Source organism: Dama dama, chromosome 3 (assembly GCF_033118175.1).
Source record: "Dama dama isolate Ldn47 chromosome 3, ASM3311817v1, whole genome shotgun sequence".
Taxonomy (NCBI): Eukaryota; Metazoa; Chordata; class Mammalia; order Artiodactyla; family Cervidae; genus Dama; species Dama dama.
Window position 1 is genome coordinate 59,971,843 of NC_083683.1, and position 21,534 is coordinate 59,993,376.

The following is a 21,534-nucleotide window of genomic DNA, read 5'->3' on the forward strand; positions in this document are numbered from 1 at the left end:
ACTGTCTTGCGTGTAGGTTGCCTCTCCCTTTGTGTGTTGCGTTGCTTTTTGTCACGGGAGTCCTACGATCTGAATTTTACTAAATGTCTCCGCTGTCCTTCGGGGTCGTTGAATGCTTTGCGTGAATGACGTTCTGATTTTGGATTTTGTAGACAGATTTCCTGGAATGAATATTTTAGCCTTTAGTTTTCTAGATAAACTTTTGCAGAGGAAGTCTGTTTACCCATCTCAAGTTTCCCTTTTTGATGGCTTCTTTAAATATGATTCAGACTGTTAGGATCCTGTCTTCAAGTCTCTTTTAAGTCGAAATAGTGCAGTTCTGCTGGTGAGATTTCTATATCATGTATAATTAGCCCTATGGCTTAAAGTTATGTGGAAAAAAAAAAAAGTGACTCTGGTACTGATTAAAAGGCTGTTTTAAAAATTATTTATTGGAATAAGACAATTGCTGAATAATAAGTGTACCATAGCAGTGACTGGTATTGCTCCTAGTATTTTCATGCTCATCATTTAAATACTTTTCTAATTTGGAAGCCATATACTGAGTATAAACATATACATGTATATTATATTAATTCTTTTTTAGTAGATAGGAAAACTGAATCATAGTGAAATTAGTATTTTGCCCAAGAACACCCAGATCACGAGTGAGTTTTATAACCAGGATTGGCATTCAGTTCATTCTGCTTCAAGGCTTTGGGGGACAAGGCAAATAATTTTACCACGTATTATTAATCTTATATTGGTACTTCCCCCAAAACATACCAGTTGACTTAATACTTAAGTTTTGTCAAGTGTATATAATTTGGATCTCAACTCTTCTTTTTTTTTTTTTTCCCACACCAGAATAATACTTTAACAATCTGCAAATCTGTTCTTTTGGGTTTAAGTCCTGCAAAATGAGTGGTAAATCAAAGATCTGTGCCCGAGTCTCTTGGATCTCAACTCTTTATAAGGTGTGTTTCAACCCCAACTGAATTTTAGCTCTGTGTTTTTCAGCCAATTTAGGAGTCTCTTAATCACCATATTCTGAAGTAATCATTTCCCAAAAACTTAAGGCCATGGTTTATATTGTAAGCAGTATTCCATAAGTTTGCTTATATGCAATGCAACAGAAAAATCCTAGGCTTGTGTGTAATGGCATCTTTGTATTTAAACAGCATTGCTAAAGAGTTGGTGCCAGAATTATTCTATATTGCTCTATAATCCAAAATTATAGAGATTGAATGTATGAGAAAGCATATTTTGAATCAGTGTACATATATAGCCTTTTGAAATTGTTTTCCCCTAGGGGTAAAGAAGAGCAACTTTAAAAGATCTAAGAATACTAATTATATCAATAAAGGAAATACAGAGCAGAGCTGACTTGAGTTATTGTTCAGTCATCGTTTAAACCACAAGGCAATGTGAATGTTGTTAATTTTTAAGTACTAAATGAGTTCGCTTTTATTTTTTCAAGCACAAAGTGCTTGTGCAAGAAAATCAGGCACTCTCTCTCATTGTCAGCCAGCTATTTTGAATTACCCTGCATGCTATCAGACTATAGCAATAATGAAAGCCAGCAGGCTTAATTGTTTTTACCTGTGTGCACTCTTGTAGTTAAAGGACTGGGGAATTATCATGTAAAAAATACAATGATGCTAGTTTAGGTCAAAGGTTTGTATTGAGTATGCTCTGAATAATTACTCTGATTAAGAAAAATCCCAAATCTGCTATTGGGTTCTGAGCAGGAGGTGAAACTGTACATTGGAACTGGGAGCTGGTTGCCAGGGCATCCTTGGATGGTTGTTGGTACTCTTTTTGCTAGATGGACAGTTTTCCCTGGCCATCTTGCCCTCTGATGTAAGATGCTTGCTTAGCAAACATGATTTGCTATATGTGTTATTTATTTTTCTTTTTTTATTATGAATGTGGACAACCTACGTAGAAGGGAAAGTAATATTCCTACCTTGACAATTTATTTTTAGCTTATGTAAATGCCTGTCACATGTATTTTCACTGCTGTGATCATGGATTATAGTCTGCTTTTTTTCTCCTAGTTCATATTATTTCATTACGTATTTCTATGAATTGAATGGTTTGCTAGTGTGAATTGGTTGCTATATAATATTTTACCCTTGATTATATTAATTTCTTAGTCATTCTTTGAGCCATCTATATAGTTTCTGGTGGCCTGTTATAAACAGTGATGCTAAAAAAAATGCATGTCATGATTAATGGCCTCCTATCATAATTGATTATTTTTCCAGTTTTTAATTTTGAAATGTTTGAAACCTACACAAAAGCTGAGCACACAACATCACTCATTATTAGAGAAATGCAAATCAAAACCACAATGAGGTACCATCTCACACCAATCAGAATGGCCATCATCAAAAAGTCTACAAACAATAAACACTGGAGAGGGTCTGCAGAAAAGGGAACCCTCTTACACTGTTGGTGGGAGTGCAAACTGGTACAGCCACTGTGGGGAAGAGTGTGGAGGTTCCTTAAACTGAGAATAGAACTACGATATGACCCAGCAATCCTACTGCTGGCATACACCCTGAGGAAACCAGAATTGAAAGAGACACATGTACCCCAATTTTTATTGCAGCACTATTTACAATAGCTAGGACATGGAAGCAACCTAGATGTCCATCAGCAGATGAATGGATAAGCAAGCTGTGGTACGTATACACAATGGAATATTACTCAACTATAAAAAGTAACACATTTGAGTCAACTTTAGTGTGATGGATGAAACTGGAGTCTATTATACAGAGTGAAGCAGGTCAGAAAGAAACACAAATACTCTATGTTAACGCATATATTTGGAATTTAGAAAGATGGTAGTGATAGTCCTACACACAGGGCAGCAAGAGGCACCGATGTAAAGAACAGACTTGGGCTCTGTCGGACGAGGAGAGGCTGGGGTGATTTGAGAGAACAGCATTGAAACGTGTACACTACCATATGTAACATAGATGACCAGTGCAAATGTGATTCATGTGGCAGGACACCCAAAGCCAGTGCTTTGGGACAACCCAGAGGGATGGGGTGGGGAGGGGGTAGAAGTGGGGTTCAGAATGGGGGAACACATGTATACCCGTGACTGATTCATGTTGATATATGGCAAAAATCATCATCACAATACTGTAAAGTAACTATCTTCTCCTATCTTTTTAATTATTCCTAAGTCCCTTTGTCTAGTGTGTTTGGCACATATTCAGTGATTTTTATGTTTGTTTAGTGGCTTGAATATTCGCCAAAGGAAAGTCTTGTGAAGCAAGCAGAAAAGTGTGCTATTTGTGTCCTGCCATCAGGTAGTCCCCTTTAAAATACAAATGCATTTGTTGTATCAATAGACTCCCCAGCTTTTCTCTTCACATCCCCTCAAATTAGTTCTACGACCATTTTAAATAAGATTTCCTACATCTATTCCAAGAATCTTGTCTTTCCTCTTGCTAAGTCTAACCTTTATCTGAATAAGGAGGGTTGCAAAGGTCAAGGGTTAGATAACAATGTTATAAAGTGCTTTCCATGTATTGGGTGTTTTAATACATTATTTAAATCTCAACATCTCAAAGTAGGCATTAATGTCATTTACAGAATGGGTCCAATGAGGTACAGATAAGTCAATTAACTTGCTGAAGATCACATAGCTGACAAGTGTTAGGTCTCAAGCACATCTTTCTCATCAAGGAAGCAGTTCCACATAGATGTGGTTGCATGGAGATTGTGGTAATTAGTGGAGAGTTTCAGAGTCATGTTTTGGGCACATTTGATCTGAAAATAAAACTTCTGCCAAGATCCAACACAGTAGTTAGTTGCCACTTGTCTGTTGAGCAGTTGAAATGTGACCAGGCCAAATTAAGATGTGCTACAAGTGACTCTGAAGATTTAATACCAAAAAGTAAAATAGTCCATTAATATTTTATATTGATTCCTTGTTAAAATGTTTTAAATATATAGGCAAAATAATACATATTTAAAAATTAACCATCTGGTTTTAATTTGGTTAACATGGTTGTGGTTTCTAAAACATTTTAAATTACATATGACTTGCACTGCATTTTGGGCTGTGCTGATCTAGACAGAAATTTGTTATGAGCAATTTTTTTTTTTCTGAGTACAGAGGGAACTCAAGTTCATTTAGAAAATTGGGAAGATAAAGCACCAAGAAAAAAATTAAAATCTCACCATCCAAAGGAAACATGTAGTAAACTTGAAAGACTATATGCTCTTTGTGTTTTTATCCCCTCCCACTGAGCCAAATGTCCTGCTTGCCTGTGCAAACATATTTCTAAAACCTAACTTTTAATGTCTGCTTCGTGTCCTATCAATGGATGTACTATTGTTTGTTTAACTTAGACCCCACTGATGAACATTTAGTTTGTTTCTAAACTTTTCCTGTTATTAAAAAAAAATGGAGCTTCAAAACGGAGGGGACATATGTATACCAATGGCTGATTCATGTTGATATATGGCAGAAACCAATGCAATATTGTAAAGCAATTATCCTTCAATTAAAAAATAAATTAAAAAAACTTTAATGCCATAGAGAACATCTTTGTAGCTAAGACAACTAAAGTTGCCAGAATGCATACAGGCTTGGTAACCACAAGGCCCAAGTTCAAATTCTAGATCCTCTCTTTTGTAGCAATGTGACCTTGGGTGGTTAGAATAATTCCTGGAACATGATAAAGTATTACCTAAGCAATGCTGTTCAGGATAAGGCCTGCTATTGGAGATACATTTCCAAAAAGGAAGTTACCAGCACTTAAAGCAGTTTTATATATTTGATACATGTAACCAAACTTATTTCCTAAAAGAGTGTATTGGTTTGATAATCGCACAAGAAATGTATGCCTAACTCTTCTAAATCTTATATCAATGATAAATCAGGCATTTAGTGGCTTTAAAGATTTCTGTAGTATTTGCCAAAGGGTATAGAGTTTTGGTCATCAGGATGAATATGTCCTAGAGATCTACTGTACAGTGGGGTGCCTATAGTTAACAATATTGTTTACTTTAACATTTGCTAAGAAGATAGATATGCTAAGTGTTTTGATGATGATGAAAGATAACTGTAGCATAATTTTTTTATGATTGTTTAAAGTATAAAGGAGAATTTATTTCTCATGCATTTCCCCCACGAACTCTCACTGTCCTCTATTCATTCAACAGATATTTTATTGAATTTCTCTGCCAGGAATCTTCATAACATTGCATATGCTCAAAGCTCTCCCTAGAATTGGCTGAGATTCCTGCCCCACAGAGGCGTGCACTGTGTTTACGTATACAGATCTCTCATTGTCTACTACCCTTGACTGGGTAGATTTTGGCTAGCAATCTACCCTCAGAAAGAACATTGTATTTAAGACTTTTGCCACAACATTCAGCTTTCTGTTCCTCTGTTCATTTCTCAGGTGTGATCGGACAGCCAGTTTGCTTGAGATCCTGCATGAAATGCTTTTTGTGATGTAAATATTGACATATTGAGGACTAAATACCAAGAAGACCACTGAAATCTAGGAATTTCAGCTGTAATATACATGTTTGTGATTTCAGGTTACATTGAGTTAGCCTTTCCCCTTCTTTAACTTGAAATATAAAGTCCTTTTCTGAAACATCTTAGGAATATCAGCCTTGTTTTATAATCACTCAGTTTCTTAAGGACACTGCTTTTTTTTTCTTACAAGGAAATGATTTAGATTTCCACCATATTTGTAGGATGATATTTGAAGAGGATGAGATAGAATATCCAAAAATAACACAGAATTTTACTCTGCTTCTTGTGTCTAGGAACCATTTTTGTTCCAAATCTCAAATATATCCAAACACCAATACTCTAGGGCCATTTGAAACTTAAAGGATAGTGACAGCCAACATTAATTGAATTTTACTCTTTACCTAGCACTTTATATATACACCTCACCTAATCACTCTAGCAAGAGTGTGAAACACCATTATTACCCTTCAGTTCACATGGGAAGAATTGAGATTGAATGAATCATCCATAGACAGTAAATGACAGAGGAGTGATTGGAACCAAAGTCTGTCTTGCCCAATACTGAACCCTTAAAAGCCCTTTGCTGAAAAAAACATTTCTCCAGTTAGCTTTTGTCTCTTTTTGTCCCCTTCCCCTCCCCCGCACATCCTTGCCTCTCCCCTTGCCCTGATCCCTATGATTCTGAAAAAGTTGACAAGCATACTCTGTCATCCAAGAAAAGGCCTATTTTAAATGTTTTTTTGTGCTGAGTGATATTCTCTAGAATTCCTTGACCCTTTTTCAGTGTTTGCAGTTTCATCCAAAGCAGTGTGAATTCCATATTTTGGTGTAGACTTAATTTTTTTCTTTATACCAAAACTGTTTGATTATAAGGCAAAAGGAGACGGCTGAAGTTCTAGTTTGCACACTTTTGGGACATGCACCCACCTAAAGGCCATCTCTGGAGTTGATAATAGTGTTTCTCATTAAGAGCAGTACCGCCCCCTAGGGGGAATTTTGAAAATTGAGGGATGGTTTAGGCCATACCTTTGAAGTCTTTGGATGGGGGACGTTGCTAATAATGCATCATCCTGGTGTTGTTAACAATACACAGAATTGTCATGCATAGTGAAAAATCATCCCCCATACTTTCTAATGTCTTCCATAAGTGAAAGACAAGCTTACCATCATCTGAGCCTAAAACCAATTATTTTATGTACAAACACAAAATACTTTTCCCTCACAATTTTAAAATGTAGCAAACTTTCCAGGAATGTAACTATAGGTAAATTGAGGAAAATTTGATTATGTTCTTCAAAATCAAGGAAACTTGATTTTGAGATATTTCACATAAAATCCTGACACCAGTGGGCACACAGCTGTATCAGTCTGCATTTGTAATAAATGCCTTCACTGCGAGTCTCAAGAATTGATATAAGCATCTTTTTCATTGTGTCTTTTAGTGGATGATGCCCAAGTTTTTACATATTGATAACATGTTTTATTAGAAATTGCTTTTTTTAAATTTTTCCTTGACATATAAATCTTTTTGAAATTACATAGGCAAATATTTTCTGTGAATTTTATGCCAGCATAGTAAATAAAGGAAGAGTTGCAAAATATTGAATGTGAAAAGAGGCATCAACTGATAAGGTTTGAAACTGTTGGTCTAAAACCACAGATGCAGACAGCTGATAAGGACCCTCTTCAGATTTGTGTAGTCAGCATCCAAAAGGTATTTGGTTTCTGTTCTTAACCAAAAAACTGTGTGTCCGGAGATAACACCATGGTGATGAATAGAATCTAGAGTTGAGAACTAACTGCTGTTCACCCTGTTTCCTTCCTTTATTTTGTGCATTTGTCCGTTTCTCAAAGAATACAAAGTCAGAAAGTAAGATAAAAATATTAAAGTAAAAAAAAATTGAAATATGGTTGATTTACAGTGTTGTATTTCAGATGTACAGCAAAGTGATTTAGTTTATACATAAAATATGTGTGTGTGTGTATATATATATATATTTCAGATTCTTTTCCCTTATAGGTTATTACAAAAAAGTTAAATTTTAAAGATTATATCAAAAACAAACATGCATTTGGGTTAATGAAAAGAGATTAAATCGGAACTTCTTATCTAGTGATTTAAAGCAATTGGTACTCTTTCTAGCTCTAGAGTCTTTCGATGCAATATAAGATAATAGTTTGCTGAGAGGGTAGGAAATCCTTATTTGAGTTTGGGTGCAAATAAACAGACATTAAATACAGCAGACATAAGTTCCACATTAAAAATTTTTTCTCATGCCTGTTTTGTAAGGACTGCTGCATGTAAGATGGTTAAAAAGTGCATATTTTCTAGTCTGTGACCTTTCCCATACGTAACTATCAAAAGCTCAACTGGAGGTTTAGTCTCCACGGCATCACAAAAATGCCACCAACTTCAAACAAGTTGGCTTCACACTGGCTCCTCAGACTTATCCTGAACCTCCCCAGAGCTTCCTGAAGATAACAGCCTTCATGGTGGGGTACAAAGGCATTAACAACAGGGTAAACCCTTCAAATATGCAAGTACTGTCACAGAGTCTGGGAGAAGAAAGCAAACCTTCAATCTGTGTAAACAAAGAGCTCTCAGTTAGTTGTTGACTCGGTTTTTTAAAATTGCTCCGATGGAAATCTCTCCAGGGAAAGCAGAACCACACGGACGCACAACCCGCGTCACCTGAACCGACAGTTCCCCCGATCCTTAACTGAGCCCCCCTTTCCAGCGAGTGCACGGGGAGACTACGAACACAGTCAGGGGAAAAGTGGGCACAGTGTCACATTTTCAGAGCAGGAATGGATGGTGGAGACCACTTGATCGTTTACTCAGTTGACTGAGCTTAATTCAAAATGCCATCTCCTCCTGGAAGCGTTTCTCTAGACGTTTGGGCAGAGTTGGTCTCTTCCTGAGCATCGTCCAGCCCCTCTGTCTATATTGCACCCGGAGGGCAGGGCCCAGGCTTTGTTCATCTGTGTATCATAGTCCCAAATACCTGCTGATTATATGTGACAGGCGCTCTGAGGGTCACAGCTAAAGCGTTTTTCCATGCATTGTAAAGGAAACTTTAATGTAAATACACTTTTATACAGTATAGTATATAACATGCTATGTGTATGTATATAAGATGTTTACTTTTATGTATACTTTTATATACATTTATGTAGTTGCACGTACTATATGCAACTTTATGTAGTTACATATGTAGTATGTACCCATAAGTGTCAAGCAAATGAAATTATTTTCTGGCCACATAAAGTATTTTGCTCAAACTACAGTAAAATAGTATGATATCTTGGGGTAGTGGTGATGGAGGACTCACAGTGAGTTACTGGCATGTAGGAGGAGGCAATAGGGACGTTGGTGTCCTTCAGGCAGTAAAGGGAAACTGAATTGCTCTCTGTCAACCTAAGGGGTTTTGTCCCCTCTCCCCTCGGCCCCCCAGATACTAACCAAACAGGTGTTAAAAGAGTAAATAAATACAGGAGATACACACAGACCCCTTTGCATTAAGAAGAGTTTAAGTAAATATCCCTGGTTTTATTTGAACAGTGCAAAAATAATTCAAGTGTATTTAGAGAATGTAAAAAAAGAGAAAAGGACCATGTGATGAAGCCCTCTCCACCCCCACCCCACCGCCACACACACACACACACACACACACACACACACACACACACGTACATGTTAAACAGGTACTTGGAATCCCTTAATTTTAAGTCTTTTTTTCCCTTCCAAACTCAGCAATGCTTTACAGATTTAAGGTTACAGGTTTTGGAAATACAGAGGTAGACAGATTGAAGGTTGAAAGCATCTTTGATTTTTAATCCCTATTAAGTATTCATTTCCTTGTTCATTGTTGGTAACTTAGTCAAGCCCATCCATTAAAATTCTTTTAAGGGGACTGTTTACTCTTGTGAAAGTGTAGACACCTGGGGACGTGTGGAGAGTATAGCTTATTTTAACATGGAGCACTTCCACAGAAGTTTTCCCATCATTTTCATAATTAAATATATTTGCACCTTGGTAATAATACCAAATGGCAACCCACTCCAGTATTCTTGCCTGGAGAATCCCACGGACAGAGGAACCTCGAGGACTATAGTCCATGAGGTCACAAGAGTTGAACACGACTTATCAACTAAACCACCAAACCACCACCAACAATACCAAATGCGTGTGGAGTTAAAGCTGAAATGTAAGTTGCTCAGTTGAGGAACACACTTACTCTTAGAGACGGAATAATCTCGCTGTCCTAGAGATAAGCCTGGCAGGGTTATCATTTGTTACCAGTAAATTCCTTTCTGTTTATGAAAAAAACAGACAAATTTGGAAATACCACATTCTAGCCTGAGCAAACATTTAGTTGGGCTTGGTCATCTTCTGGGTTTTAGGAACATATACTTCTAAATGTACAGAGCGTATCTTCAGATTCAGCGGCACACTGTAGCTCACAGTGTAGGGGTGGGCAGGGAGTGAGGGGGTTTTGAGGGTAGAGGATTCTACTGTATTCCAAGAACAGAAACGAGGCCAGAGGTGCTGGAGCAGTGAGCAGGGGGAGAATGGTAGTGGGTGTGGCTGGAGAGGGGAGCAGGGGACAGTGCATCGAGTGCCTGGTACACCAGTTCAAAGAAGGAGAGCTTGAATTCTCTTCTGAGAATAATAGGAAACTACTGAATGGTGTTAATCAAAATGGTGTCATCTGATGTGGGTTTAGAGAAATTGTGACTTCGGCTGCTGTTGATGTTGTTCAGTCGCTAAGTTGTGTCTGACTCTCTGCGACCCCATGGACTAGAGCACGCCAGCCTTCCCTGTCTTTCAGCATCTCCTGGAGTTTGCTCACACTCATATCCATTGAGTCAGTGGTGCTATCGAACCATCTCATCCTCTGCTGCTCTCTACCCGTTGGCTGATGAGTAGAGAGTTAATTAGAAAGGGGAAAGTATAGACCGAGGGAAAATAATTCAGTTATAATAATCCCAGGCACCTGTTAATGGTGGCGTTGTGGATGACGATGCTGTATTAGAAATGGAGAGAACTGGAGGGATTCGAGATTTGCTTTGGAAATAAAACCAACAATGCTTGCTAATGGATTGGAAGACAGTGGGCAGGGTTCAGGGAAAAATAAAAGATCCAGGATGGCTTTCAGGTTTCTAGCTTGTGCAGCTAAGTGTCTGAGGTATTATTTACCAAAATAGAAGACACTAGAGAAGGACAGGTTTGGGTTGAAACAAAGAGCTCTGATTTAGACAGTTTTTAGAAATTTGAAACCCTTAAAAGATATTCAGTGGGAATGTCCAGTAGACAGGCGTATAGGTGGAGTTTGGAGGAAAGTTTTGACTATAGAAATAAACTTGAGAGTCATCAACATGTAGATGGCCTTGAAACCTATGTGATTAAAAAAAAAATAACGAGAGTAGAGAGAAAAGAGGGACAGCATAGAGCTGTAGGATACTGTAATCTTTTGAGTTTGATAGAGAGAGAAGCCAGCAAAGGAGATAGGAAAAAACTCAGCAACGAAGTAGGAAAAAGATGAAAGGCAGTATCATAGACATCTTGAAAGGGCAGCAGTTCAAGAAGTAGGCTGTCTTGGGGTCCCATGACCACCCACTAGTAAATTGCCAAAGGACCCATGACTCTACAAGTCATATTCACAGCCAAGATTAATGAAGCAAAAGGCACAGTACAGGCACAGCGGAATAACGATACATTAGCAAAGACTAGAGAAGTCAGGTGGGCTTACCTGTTCTCAGTGAGGGTTGCATAGATGCATGCTTCTCTCCAGCCTGAAGTCTGTCTCCACTTACGGAAGCCCACTTGAGTCTTGGAGGCCCAGCGTTCTTCACAGGAGCTGGTCGCATAACTATCGTGACCAGCCAGGACACATACCCACACTAGGTACCAGGTACCCCTTATGAATATTACTGTTTACTTTAAACAATGCTTTCAGTTCAGTTCAGTTCAGTCGCTCAGTCGTGTCCGACTCTTTGCGATCCCATGAACCGCAGCATGCCAGGCCTCCCTGTCCATCACCAACTCCCGGAGTTTACCCAAACCTATGCCCATTGAGTCGATGATGCCATCCAACCATCTCATCCTCTGTCGTCCCCTTCTCCTCCTGCCCCCAATCCCTCCCAGCATCAGGGTCTTCTCCAGTGAGTCAACTCTTCACATGAGGTGGCCAAAGTACTGGAGTTTCAGCTTCAGCATCAGTCCTTCCAAAGAACACCCAGAACTGATCTCCTTTAGGATGGACTGGTTGGATCTCCTTGCAGTCCAAGGGACTCTCAAGAGTCTTCTCCAACACCACAGTTCAAAAGCATCAATTTTTCAGTGCTTAGGCCTGTGTATACTGACCCTCTGTCTTGTGGGTACAGAATAGCATCATTAATTAGTGAACATTGAAGGAGTTTAGTGCTCAGAGTTTGGTTAAGGGCATTATGATCAGTTTATGAGTTTAAGTGTTCTAGAGATAAGCAAGGAGGGAGTAAAACAGACCAGCTATGTTAATTCTTTCCTTGCAGAGGTCCTGGCCAACCATGTTGGATGTGGTTATAAGTGAAGTCTGAGAGCCGTAAAGTTAAGTGATAGATCCCAGTTGTGTTAGTTGAATCTCTGTCTCTAGACAGATTCATTCAATTTATTCAGCAAACATGTACCAAATGCTTACTATAGTTTGTGACACGTGCTGGCATAAAAATACAGAGGTAAAGAAGTCAGATGTGGCCCCTGCCCTGATGGAGCTGATGATCTGAGGCGTGAATGGGAAGGAAGAGACTTCCTAATGAATGCAGATGGGATTCACCTTAGGGGATAGATGGCAGGGGACCTGAAGGATAGAAGTGAGTTAGGTGAAAGGTGAAAGTTAAGGCCATAAATAGTGTGTTCAAAGGTCTGGTGGTGAGGGGGCATATGGACCTTGTGGAGCAAAAGTTGAATGTGGCTGGAGAGGAGAGCATGAAGGGGTGAGAGAAGACAAGATGGGCAGGTTGTGGAAGACCTAGCCTACGTTGTGAAAGACTTCATGCTTCACCCAAAGGGAGTTGCCATCATCCTAGGGACTCCTGCCTGATAGGTTTGTTTTCTTAAGCAGAAAATTTCTGATTATTTTACAGTTCACTTTGCATTATGATAAAGATTCTCTTTAAGAAGTAAAGTGGAACAGCCATGTCTGGAATAAGAAAAATAGTGAGAAAATATAAACACGCCTGGGTCAGTAAACCAGAGCACCAACAAAACATAATATTGAATCTACAAAAATAAGAATAATTTTTTTTTCAGAAATAATCAGTATAAAAAGTTCTGATTTAAATACCACATTTGGGTCTGATTATTCACTTAAATCTTAAAGATCATTTTTAGTCACACAACTTAGAAGCATGTTAATGATGCATTGCACATAGTGTCTTTTTTGCCCTCACAGAGCACAGATCACACGAAGAGATTTTTTTTTTAATCAGTCATTTTGGAAACAAATTATAGTTATGCCAGACTTATATACCGAAAGTATTTAATAATAATTAAATCTATAATTCAGAGAGAAATGTTAGAGTACCTAGGAATAGATACTTAAAATTTTTTTCCTGACTGTATTGAGATATAATTGGTGTATAATTTTATGTAAGTTTGAATTATGTGATGTGATGATTTGATACACATGTCCTATAAAACGATAACCAGAAAAAGATTAGTTAACATCTCCTCCTCATGTTTATACTTTTTGTTTTGGTGGTGGTGAGAATATTTTAAGTCTGATCATTCATTCAGCAACTCTATATAATACAGTATTGTTCCCTATAGTCACTGTGTGTGTTAGTCCCTGAGCTGTGTCTGACTCTTTTTGCAACCCCATGTGACTGTAACCCACCAGGTTCCTCTGCCCGTGGAATTTTCCAGGCAAGAATACTGGAGTGGGTTGCCATTTCCTCCTCCAGGGGATCTTCCTGATCCAGGGATTGAACCCAGATCTCCTGTATTGCAGACGGATTCTTTATTGCTGAGCCATCGGAAAAGCCTGTAGTCATTGTACTGTACGTTAAATCCCCAGAATTTATAACTGGATGTTTGTTTCCCTTGATCAACACCTCCCCATTTCCCCTGCTTCCCAGTCCCTGGCAACCACCAATCCATTGTTTCTGTGAGTTCAGCTTTTTCAGATTCCACATGTAAGTCAGATCATAGCTGAGTCTTAGTTCACTTAGCATGATGCCCTCATTTCCTCCATGCTGTCTTGGGTGGCAAGATTTCCTTCTCTTTTCTGGCTGAATAAAATTCCATGCTATGTACGTGCCATGTTTTCTTTATCATTCATCCATCTGTGGACGTTTAAGTTGTTTCCATGTTTTGGCTATTGTGAATACTACTGTTTTGAACTTGGGGGTGAAGATACCTCTTGGAGATACTGATTCTGTTTCCTTAAAGTAAATACCCAGAAGTGGAATTACTGGGTGATATGGTAGTTATCGGGGCTTCCCTGTGGCTCAGACAGTAAAGAATCTACCTGCAATGCAGGAGACCTGGGTTCAGTCCCTGGCTCGGGAAGATCCCCTGAAGAAGGGAATGGCAACCCACTCCAGTATTCTTGCCTGGAGAATCCCCATGACAGAGGAGCCTGGCAGGCTACAGCCCATGGAGTTGCAGAAGAGTCGGACATGACTGAGTGAATAACACTTTCACTTTACTTTTTCTTCATGGTAGGTATAATTTTAATTTTTTACAGTGGCTGTACCAAGTTATGTGCCTACCAACCATGCACAAGATAGAAACACTTTCTATTTTAAAACAATATTGGAGTTACCATGAAATACAGTTGACCCTTGAATATGATGAGCTTGAACTGCATGGGTCCACTGTGGATTTTTTTTTTTAATAGTAAATACTACCGAACTACATGATCTGCAGTTGGTTGAATCCTCTGAGGAGCCACAGATAAAAGGACTGACTAAATTACACGCACAACTTTTGACTGCTCAGAGGCTTGGCACCCCTGACCCGTGTGTTGTTTAAGAGTCAACTCTACAACCACTCGAACTTTGCAAGTGTTGGGTAGCAGCACAGACAGGGAACTTAATCTTGGTCTCATTTTCCAGCAAGTTACTGAATAGGAGCAGCAAGGATGAGAACATGAAAGACATGCAGCTGCTGTTTACTGAGAACCTGTCATGTGCCAGGCGCTGTGCTAGACTCTTTGCAGATTTTCCTCACTTAAGCTGCACAAAAGCTCTAAGTTATTTACATTCCTGTCTTAGAGCTGAGAACAAACAGATTTCATAGATGAAGGAACTGATCCAAAGTTGTGTCTTGGTAACTGATAGATTTAGGTTAATAATCCAAATGTGTCTTCCAGTAATTCATTTATATACTTGGTCAGCAATTGATTTATTGCCCTCCTGTTGTCTATCAGAACCTTGGCAGGAGGCTGCAAAGAACCTGGACCTTTCTCTTTAGGAACTAGGGCCGGGGCTTTACACCTAGTCACCTTAGTGGGAAAAGCACCCTAATAGGGCTGTAAACGTTGAAAGCTGCTTGGGAAAGTCAAGAAAGGTTTATCAGGGAAGCTGATAATTGGACAAAGCTGTGACTATTCCCAGGCAGACAGGTGACAGGGTGGGAATTCTTGGTGAAATGAATGGAGAAAACAGACTGGAGTGAGCGGCAGGGCGAGATTGTACTGCAGGCGGCACCTGGGGCCCTGAATGCTGCCCTCGTACACAGTGAAGGATAAAGAATTGATGGTGGTTTCTTGTTTTGTTTCCTTACTTTTTAAATTAATTTTTGTTGCAGTTTAGTTGCTTTACAATGTTGGGCTAGTTTCTGCTCTACAGCAGAGTGACTCAGCTCTATGTATACATATATTCCCTCTTTTTTGGATTTGCTTCCCACTTAGGTCACCAGAGAGCATTGAATAGAGTTCCCTGTACTAATAGGTTGGTACAAAAGTAATTGCAGTTCAGACCATAAATTTTAAATCATTATAACTAGGCTCAAACACGTCTTTACCAATCAAGATAGGAACCATTACAATCAATACATTTTTGCCAATGAGAAATAAGTTTGTTTATTCCTATAGCATAAAAATCCATGCTTTGGGATTCCATAAACCCTTAGAAAGCATTTTCTGCCTCCTGCTAGTTGTGATATTGTTTCCCTGCAAAAAGTTGTTGAGATGCTTGAAGAAGTGGTAGTTAGTTGGCAAGAGGTCGGATGAATATGGCAGATGAGGCAAAACTTCGTAACCCAATTCATTCTGTTTTTGAAGCACGGGTTGTGAGACATGCCGTTGGGCATTGTTGTGGAGAAGAATCGGGCCCTTTCTGTTGGCCAGTGCCAGCTACAGGCATTGCAGTGTTCGGTGCATGTCATCAATTCACTGAGCATGCTTCTCAGATGTAATGGTTTCACCAGGATTCAAAAAGCTGTAGGGGATCAGACCAGCGCAGACCACTAAACAGTGACCGTGACCTTGTTTGGTGCAAGTTTGGCTTTGGGAAGTGCTTTGGAGCTTCTTCTTGGTCCAGCCATGGAGCTGGTCATCACTAGTTGTCATATACAATCCACCGCTCTTTACATATCACAATCCATTTGAGAAATGGTTCATTGTTGTGAGGAATAAGAGAAGATGACACTTCAAAATAATGATTTTTTTTATTTGTGGTCAGCTCATGAGGCACCCACTTATCGAGCTTTTTCACCTTTCCAATTTACTTCAAATGCCACACGACCGTAGAATGGTCGACGTTGAGTTCTTCAGCATCTTCTCATTTAGTTGGGAGAGGATCGGCTCCGATGATCCTCCCAATTGGTTGTTGTCAACTTCCGATGGCCAGCCACTATGCACCTTGTCTTCAAGGCTCTCGTCTCCTTTGCAGACTTCTTGAACCACCACTGCACTGTACATTCGTTAGCAGTTCCTAGATCAAATGTGTTGTTGATGTTGTGAGTTGTCTCCACTGCTCTCTAACCCATTTTGAACTCAAGTTTAAAAAAAAAATCGCTCGAATTTGCTTTTTGTCTAACATCATTTCAATAGTCTAAAATAAATATAAAATAGAAAGTAATAAGTCCTTAGCAAAAAAATAGAATACGAGAAATGTGCATGAAAGTGCTACATAATATAACCACATTACGCTTAAGAATGTATTCCAATATCTAACAGCAAATTTCAACAATGCAAAACTGCAATTACTTTTGCACCAACCTAATATATAGTAGGTTCTCATTGGTTATTTATTTTATGCATAGTAGTTTATGGAGAATTGATGATGGTTTCTAATATGTCTTAGCACCTAGGGTATCTTAGTTTGTGCTCACTGGAAAATACAAAGTTTTAGGAAGATTGTGTCTTTGTGAGTTCGGTTATGGTTTTTTGGAAACAGATTGTTCAAAGGACAGTGATAAATAGGGAAAATATTTTGACTCACGTAACTCTTCACTAAAATTGCATAGTTTGTAGCCCCCAGGGAACTGTGATTCCACAGAACATTTTGTTCTTTGTCCTTGGGAAAACATGTTTAGAAAGGATTAGGGACTCCCCTGGCGGTTAAGACGTCACCTTCCAGTGCATGGGGCTTGCCTTCAGTCTCTGGTTGGGGAGCTAAGATCCCACAAGCCTTGTGGCCAAAAAACCTAAACATAAAACAGGAGCAGTATTGTAACAAATTCAACAATGACTTAAAAAATGGTCCACATTAAAAAAAAATCTAAAAGTAAAGGAATAAAAAGGGGTTTTTGAGCATTAAAATTGTATACTTTATTGAATGCTTGCTACATACTAGCTACTTTCACATATTATTTTAAATCCTGATGTCAATCTGGGAACTAAGTAGTGTTATCCCTGTTTTAGGGGCTTCCCAGGTGGTGCTAGTGGTAAAGAACCTGTCTGCTGATGCAAGAGACATAAGAGACATGGGTTTGATCCCTAAGGTTGGGATGATCCTCCGGAGGAGGGCATGGCAACCCACTCCCATATTCTTGCCTGGAGAATCCCATGGACAGAGGAGCCTGGCGGGCTACAGTCCATGGGGTTGCACCGAGTCCAACATGACTGACACAACTCAGCACGCACGCGTCCCTGTTTTACAGATGGGAAACGGGGGTTTGGGGAGAAGTTGCATAAGGCAGGTTAGCTGGTAGGCAGCAGAGCTGGGAAGTCAAACCTAGGATCAAAGTTCTAGTTCCTGCAGTTTTCAAATGGTCTCGGAACCAGGAAAGTTCTGTCAAGATGACTCGGCAAACTTCGGTGGGTAGAAAGACAGACACCAGGTTGGCTCCTTAAACCAGAGCAGCTCAACTTAACTTCTTACACTAGATTTTTACATAAGAATCTATTGGAATAAAGCTTCTGTAACCCAGGGACAGGTAACATGAAAGCTACTGAACTGACTATGGAACCTTTGCAAGGATAGACTGAGAAAGTGCCATAAGCAAGGCAACCATGCCAGACTCTGGCGGGTGCCAAGGATTATTAATTCCTGCCATTTGGAGCATTCTCTTCTAGTTGGACATATATATGTGATGGTTTACAAAGGGGCTTTTCAGGACCTTCTGAAACTGATAAAAACAAGATTGTTAGAAAATACAGTATTTTGTATTACATATATTAAATATATTCTATCAATATCTTGGCTGATCACCTATATGTTGAAGTAGGCAAAAGATTTCACTCTTGAGCCTCCCCACGCCCACATCATAACTGTATTCTGGGCAGGTGTAGCCTCTCTTGTTATTGTTGTTCATTCTCTAAGTTGTGTCCAACTCTGAGACCCCATGAAGAAACTGTTCAATTTTGAGGTGGAAACTCTAGGGAAATAAAGTAAGCTAATGAAACAGAATACTTTCCCAATATGAGAAATTAATGACCAAGCATTTGATTTTCAAAACATCCTATACTCATAGGAATCAGTGTGATCTTAGAGGCCATGAGTGACCAATGAGAAGTTTAATAATGTCCTCTCTTATATGAACTCTTTTTATAGCTGCCTTTAAAAATGTTCTCATTTGGCAGTCATTTAAAAAGTAGATGTTTTAATGCTCACTTCCGCAGCACATATACTTAAAAAAAAAAAAAAGATTTTAAAATTAGGTGGTAGAGTGAAATTTGAGTGTTCTATCAAAGTAATCTTAGTAAGATCTTGGTAAGAAAGGGTTGTTGCTATCAGATATTGAAACTGGAGAGCTATCAGAATAGGGTGAGACACTGTATTTATATGCATACCAATAAATACAGATATTTGTAAATAACAATAACAGTTTAGGTAGTGGTTACGAATATAGACCCTGTAGAGTAGAGATTGCCTGAATTCAAATCCTGGTTATGCTATTCACTATTTGTGATCTAGAATGAGTTTCTTACCTTCTGTGCCTATTTCGTTTCTTTATAAAATGTAAGTAATAATATCTGCCTCATAGCTGTTGAGAGGATTAGATAAGTTAATAGATATTAAGTGCTCAGAATGTGATTCTGTTGTTGTTCAGTTGCTAAGTTGTATCTCCGTGGACTGCAGCACACCAGGGATCCTCTGCCCTTCACTGTCTCCTGAAGTTTGCTCAAATTTATGTCCATTGAGTTGGTGATGCTATCTAATCATCTCATCCTTTGTCTCCCCGTTCTCCTTTTTCCTTTAGTCTTTGCCAGCATTGGGGTCTTTTCCAGTGAGTCAGCTCTTCACATCAGGTGGTCAAAGTATTAGAGCTTCACCATCAGTCCTTTCATTGAATATTCAGGATTGATTTCCTTTAGGATTGACTGAATGTGATTGCTACATTGTAAATGCTACAGAAGCATATTCTGTTACATAAATTGGGGTATTTAGCATGGTCTTGACACATGTTTTGGAGTTTAAAACACTCAAAGCTACCCTTTATTGAGGGCATCTTTGATGTCAGGCACAAGGGAGGCAGTATTTGTTCTTTATCTCATTAAATCATCACAATACCCTGTAAGGTAAATACTAATTGACAGATTTCAAGACTGACATGCCAGCAATTTAGTAACTTGCTCAGGGCCCCAAAACAAGTCACTGGCACATTCAGACCTGAGCTTTTGGTCTCTAGAGGTTGGCTCTGGCACACCTAGCGGTTTAGGCTGACCTTATTCCTGCCAGCACAACCTGGTAACCTGGGCCATACAAGTGCTAGTGTCCAGGCTAGACCCTCCATTTTACAGAAGAGAGACACAAAACCATAGGATTAAGTGAATTTCCAGAGGTCACCCTCTAATCAGACTGAGAAGTTCAGATTAGGAAACCAGATAAGGCTGTGTCTCTCTATTCAGGGTCGAGTGCTTGTGGTACGTTTGACCAAAAATTTCAGGATAAGCTGTCAGATAGCAGGTAACTGATTCCATTGGCATCTAGCATATGCATGCTCAGATACTGGGGGGCAGATCATCCTTTGCTTTAACTGGCTTGTATTTATATACTCGACAACTTGAATGAACTTAGGAAGATGCGGAGTTTTTTGTTTCTTCACTTCTGCATTTGCTTTGGAAAATCCCTTCTCTCTCTCAGTTCGGTTCAGCTGCTCAGACATGTCCAACTCTTTGCGACCCCATGGGCTGCAGCACGCCAGGCTTCCCTGTCTATCACCAACCCCAGAGCTTGCTCAAACTCATGTCCATCAAGTCGTTGATGCCATCCAACCATCTCATCCTCTGTCTTCCCCTCCTCCTGCCTTCAATCTTTGCCAGCATCAGAGTCTTTTCTAATGAGTCAGCTCTTCGCATGAGGTGGCCAAAGTATTGGAGTTTCAGCTTCAGCATCAGTCCTTCCAATGAATATTCAGGACTGATTTCCTTTAGGATGGACTGGTTGGATCTCCTTGCAGTTCAAGGGACTCTCAAGAGTCTTCTCCAACACCACAGTTCAAAAGCCTCAGTTCTTCAACACTCAGTTTTCTTTATGGTCCAACTCTCACATCCATACATGACTACTGGAAAAACCATAGCTTTGACTAGACAGACCTTTGTCGGCAAAGATCCTTATTTTTAAAGAAATAGAGAGTCCTTACCTTTTCTGAGGTTTAAAATCATATTTAACAATGATGTAGTAATCTTCGGAAAAGACTCGCACATATTTCTCTTTATCACTGGTACTCAGCAGATGAGAGCTTTCTATCCTGTTGTTTGGTCGCTCAGTCATGTCCAACTCTTTGCGACCCCATGGACTGCAGCACGCCAGGCTTCCCTGTCCTTCACCATCTCCCGGAGCTTGCTCAAACTCATGTCCATTGAGTCAGTGATGCCATCCAACCGTCTTGTCCTCTGTCATCCCTTTCTCCTCCTGCCTTCAATCTTTCCCAGCATCAGAGTATTTTCTGATGAGTCAGCTCTTCGCATCAGGTGGCCAAAGTATTGGAGCTTCAGCTTTAGCATCAGTCATTCCAGTGAATATTCAGGATTGATTTCCTTTAGGATTGACTGGTTTGATCTCTTTGTAGTCTAAGGGACTCTCAAGGGTCTTCTCTAGCACCACAAGTTGAAAAGCATCACTTCTTTGGCACTCAGCCTTCTTTATGATCCAACTCTCACATCCATACATGGCTATTGGAAAAACCATAGTTTTGACTATATGGACCTTTGTTGGCGAAGTGATGTGTCTACTTTTTAATATACTGCCTATCCTCCTGTAGAGGAACACGTGTGCAATAAAGAATATATGAGGATGTATATTTACAGCATTAATAATAAAAAAGATACAGTCATTTAATTAATGCTATTGAACTGTATACTTTAAATGGTTAAAATGACAAATTCTATGTTTTATGCAGTTTTTGAAAATTAATAATGTAATATTCCAAAACCATTGAATTATATACTTTAAGTGGGTGAATTGTGTAGTAAGTGTATAATACTTGATAAAGCTGTTCAAGAACAACTATACATTCATCAACAGAGAATTGATTAGGTGATGCTATACCCAATCAATGGAACTTTCCACAACGTTTATAAAAGAATGAGTTAGATTTTTTCTTTTGACATGGAAAGATTCCAGAATACATATGAAGGAAAAGATGTCATATCCAAACTTTTTTC

At 39.2% G+C, this 21,534-nt stretch overlaps 1 protein-coding gene across 2 annotated transcripts in view; it reads left to right on the top strand.

Annotated features, from left to right (window-relative positions):
• The window catches only part of CPM (carboxypeptidase M), a 73,458-nt gene that overhangs the window by 680 nt on the left and 51,244 nt on the right, over positions 1 to 21,534 (top strand). The window contains exon 2 of one of the 2 annotated variants that reach the window (XM_061130418.1): positions 847 to 956. The exons of the other annotated variant lie outside the window; for it this stretch is intronic. The gene's annotated coding sequence lies outside the window, so the exon portion shown is untranslated. The remainder of the gene's footprint in view (positions 1 to 846; positions 957 to 21,534) is intronic. 2 annotated transcript variants of the gene reach the window in all.